The 4,173-nt window shown below is 29.9% G+C and overlaps 1 protein-coding gene across 4 annotated transcripts in view; it reads left to right on the plus strand.

Moving 5' to 3' along the window:
- LOC117180932 (general transcription factor 3C polypeptide 3) overlaps nt 1-4,173 on the plus strand; it is an 84,388-nt gene that overhangs the window by 51,340 nt on the left and 28,875 nt on the right. The window contains exon 2 of one of the 4 annotated variants that reach the window (XM_033373571.1): nt 3,483-3,665. The exons of the other annotated variants lie outside the window; for them this stretch is intronic. The gene's annotated coding sequence lies outside the window, so the exon portion shown is untranslated. The remainder of the gene's footprint in view (nt 1-3,482; nt 3,666-4,173) is intronic. 4 annotated transcript variants of the gene reach the window in all.

The raw sequence follows: 4,173 nt of genomic DNA on the forward strand, positions 1-4,173 counted from the left end.
TCGCATCCCCTATTAGCGTTTTTACCAATCTAAGGTACGCGACCCCCCCGCCCCACTACATCTTAAGCTTAAAACTTCCAATACCCATACGGTTAGAATAAGACGCGAATTTCTTATGTAAACAGTATTAGCAATAAATCATCTACTTTTATTTTAAAATGACTTGGCTTTTCCTTTCGTCAATTAGTTTTCCTCTCATATTTAGTTTAATGTTTTTGAATCAGTCTCAACCCACAGACTGACCTCATATTGCTAATAATTGAGTTGTTACGTACCCGAGAAGTCGGGCTTTTGTTCGAGCGCTCGAGATTCCTTGAAAAACCTCCCACCACTTACCACTATATCTACACGTCTCATCTATACCCCGTCCGTGAGCCGCATCTACGACCTATGTCTTTACGTGAGAATTTAGTGGTAAGTGGACAGGGAAGATTTCGTGAGCTTTCCTGTCTCCTAAAAGTCGCTTCTATTGGGTCGACTTCGACCTCTCGGTCTGAAAAATCTTACTTTTCAGAGTAAGCCCCCTTTCTTCGGAGTACGTCACATGTATTTATGTCAGGGTAGCCCAAGATGACAGAATTTCGAATTTTTATTATTTGCAACTGGAAACATGTTCCTCATACTGAAAAAATAATGTCCATTTTTTAAAAAAATTTGTAAATAATATTTAGGAGTGGCGCCAAGGTTATTAATTTCTTATGGAGTTTACCATAGAAAAATGTCAATTTTTCTTCATACTTAAATTTGACATATAAATTATTTAAAGAATCTAATGAAATTTTGGAAACTCCTTATTCAGTCATAAAGTAAGTGCTTTACAAAAAAATATATATATACAAAAAAATGATTTTTGGGATTATTTTTTAAGTCTCAAACATAGCTGTTTTTGCTTAAAACCATGATTTTCACGAGCTTGTTTCAGGCCCTAGATATTGTTTGTTATCGCTAAAAATTACAACAGTTGTTGCTCATGGATTCCAGATGCTACCTTATAAAAATCGCCAAATTTTAACTTTCATATCAATCAGATTTTTACAAAAACCAGAAATGAATTGTCCGCAAGCAACTCAGGTATTCCATAAATTACTAATTTTATGGTGGGCGTGTTGCCTCGGCTCATCCATTAATGGTCTACTATACTCTATCTGCACCTACGAAGTCTATGAATCATGCTTTATTGGTAAATTTCTTTAAAAACCAACGTACTTTGCGACCTTGTTGCAGGCCTTCTTCTACATAAACTGAGTTACAATATTTTTAACAGATGTAAAAAACTGGCATGAAAATTTAAGGAAATGTATGATGAAGAAAGTTATATTTTTTTTAAATTTACTTGTAGTGATGTTAATAATTTTTCCAAGACATTTAAATCATTTTTATTTTTTGCGAGAAGAAAAAATAATTTTGAAATGAACCAAAATTAGTTGTTTTTTTATTATTTATGTTTAAAATTTATAAAACCATGATTTTATAAGTGTTCTATAAAAGATTAATATTGAAACCATAATTTTAAGAGATTCCAATATAGTAATTTACTACTTGGTTTAAAAAATAACTAAAATAAGGTGTTTTTATTTGAAAGGACAAACATGGACTAACGAATACATTAGAGATAAAGTTAATTTCTCATGTGTAATTCATAAAGGCGGATATTAAAATGGAGACCAGAATAAAAAGTGCGCCAAAGTAAATTGAATTTAAAATTCAAATAACATTTTTATAAAATAGGTTGATAAATTTGATTAAAACATTTACAATTAATCAAATATACAGTATTATTGTAATTTTTACTCCATTTTTTATTTTTACACGAAATATTATAAATTTCATGGATTCTTTCTTTGATGATTTTATTTATTAATTGAAGGGGATAATTATTTTGCGTGAGAGTAATATTTGGTTGATCTACACTTTCTTTTCGGAATTTAATATCGCTTAATTTAACACATCTATAAATAAGACCTTTAATTAGACCTACTTTTTGATACAAATAAATGATGAGAATTGTAATTCAAATAACGTCCTGACTATGCAATTGTTTTAATACTATTTTGTTGTTAAATTACCTTATGCTTGTTTTAATAATTAATAAATCTATATAAGAAATAGAATTATTAACTTCTTTTTCAGTGGTAAATTTAATTTAATTTTCCATATTATTGAAAGTCTTAAGGAATTTATCTATTTTTTTAGTAGAAACGATTGTTACGATATCATTCACATACCTTTTATAAAGAATATGAGTAAAAGTTTAATTATCAAGAGCCCTTTTTTCTATATCTTCCATTACTAAATTGAAAACAATGGAGGATAATGGGGAGACCTTCGGGCAACCTGAAACTTGTTTAAAAAATTTATTATTAAAAGAGAAATCTGTGTTGTTTAATACTGTTCTAGTGGCAATTAAAAATTCATTTTTGGAGATTTTTGTTAAATTACGGTTTAAATATAGTTTTTCTTCAATGCAATCTAGTCCAAGGTCCAATGGAATATTATCCTACATTGATACCACATAAAGTGAAACTATAGAATGTGAATCATGAAATTTAACATTTTAGGCTCTTTTTTTAAATCCCAAATATTCTTTACAAAAGCTTGAGTTTTTCCCTAAACTGGTTTTAAACAATTTGATATGTATTTTCCTGAATTATTAGTTGGATAACCTACTGCGGAAATAATCAATTGCCATTTTAAATCTGGTTTATAAACTTTTGGGACAACGTTGTTATGTGTATTTAATTTGTTTGACATGCTATCATTTATAAACTCTTTTTTCCCCATCTGATTAAAATATCATTGCATTTTTGCTCCAGAGTTGGAACACGACTAGTTTTGATACTTCTGTATAAAGTGTCCACAAATGTTTTTTCTTATTTTAATCAAATATTATTGCAAAACTTTTATCCATTCTTACAATGATGTAACTGGGAAAAATCTAGAGAGACAATTCGTTCTATTTAAAACGTGACCAAGGTTCATCTAGGTACAAAATGTAGTGTTCGTGACGAAAATAAGAACGAAAAAGAATGTAGCACCCGTTTTTACGAAGATCAAATTTTCCAGCCGTGAATTTTCTTGAATCTCGTAATGCGAAAAAGGAAGAAAATTGTTATAAAGTTTGCTGTCGTGTTATTGCAAAATTGCTTCATCCATTCGTAAAATGATGTATTACAGCTTAAATACTAATTATAGAAAAATTGACTATTTTAGTCTTAAACCGAATATAATACAAATATTGCCAGTTAAAGAAAAGCTCAAAATAAAGAACTTTTATAATAAAATCGTTTTTCTTTAAAATAATATTAAGGTTTTTTCTCAATTAATAGAATAAATCTGCAATGGAACTGTCAACCGCTTTTTTTATTTATTATAGTGAATATGAACTGTACAATCATTAAAATTTATTATTTGGTTATTTTCTTTTTCTTTTTTGGTATTAGAAGATTTTGTTTTGGTCAAGGTGTACCTGACATTTGTTTCAGAAAAGCTCGTCTTATCAGGAAAATCGACGCCTGCAGTAAAAGGATTCTCCTCTTCAACATTTGATGGTCTCGTCGATGTGCATGAACGTTTCAATTTTTCAGGGATATCAGACCCAGATCCAGAATCGAGAGTTGACAAATTGATGTCGTGGGTTATGAGATTTCCTATTTTTCTTTTCCTCTGTATGGAGTTTTCAACATCACCTATAAATAATTGAATTCTATTTATTTCCTAGTTATACAATATTATATATATATTTATATATATTTTATATATTTTCGGACATTAAAGATACAGACACGTTTATGGTAGTGCGAATCCCGGATACCAAAACATATATTCCTCGTTCATTCGTCATTGAGGGAAAATTTGCAAAAATTGTACGAAAATACATCGTTTTGCGCCCAAAAAATGTGCCTACTGATCGCTTCTTTTTAAAATATTAAAATTCCAAATGTATGAAGCAAGTGATTAGAAAAAATAAATTGGCAAGCACTCCCAAGGAAGTGACTCAATAACTCGGATTTCATGATGAGCAAACACGCGAATGATACATCAACATGGTGGAGCTTCATTTCCATCCACCATGTTGATGTATCATTCGCGTGTTTGTTCCTTGATAACCAAAGTAACCAAAGTCCTGCGAAAAAAAGTGCCTCGTTGAAAGATTGGCATCATGAAATCCGAGTT

The sequence above is a fragment of the Belonocnema kinseyi genome, chromosome 9, assembly GCF_010883055.1.
Source record: "Belonocnema kinseyi isolate 2016_QV_RU_SX_M_011 chromosome 9, B_treatae_v1, whole genome shotgun sequence".
Lineage (NCBI taxonomy): Eukaryota > Metazoa > Arthropoda > Insecta > Hymenoptera > Cynipidae > Belonocnema > Belonocnema kinseyi.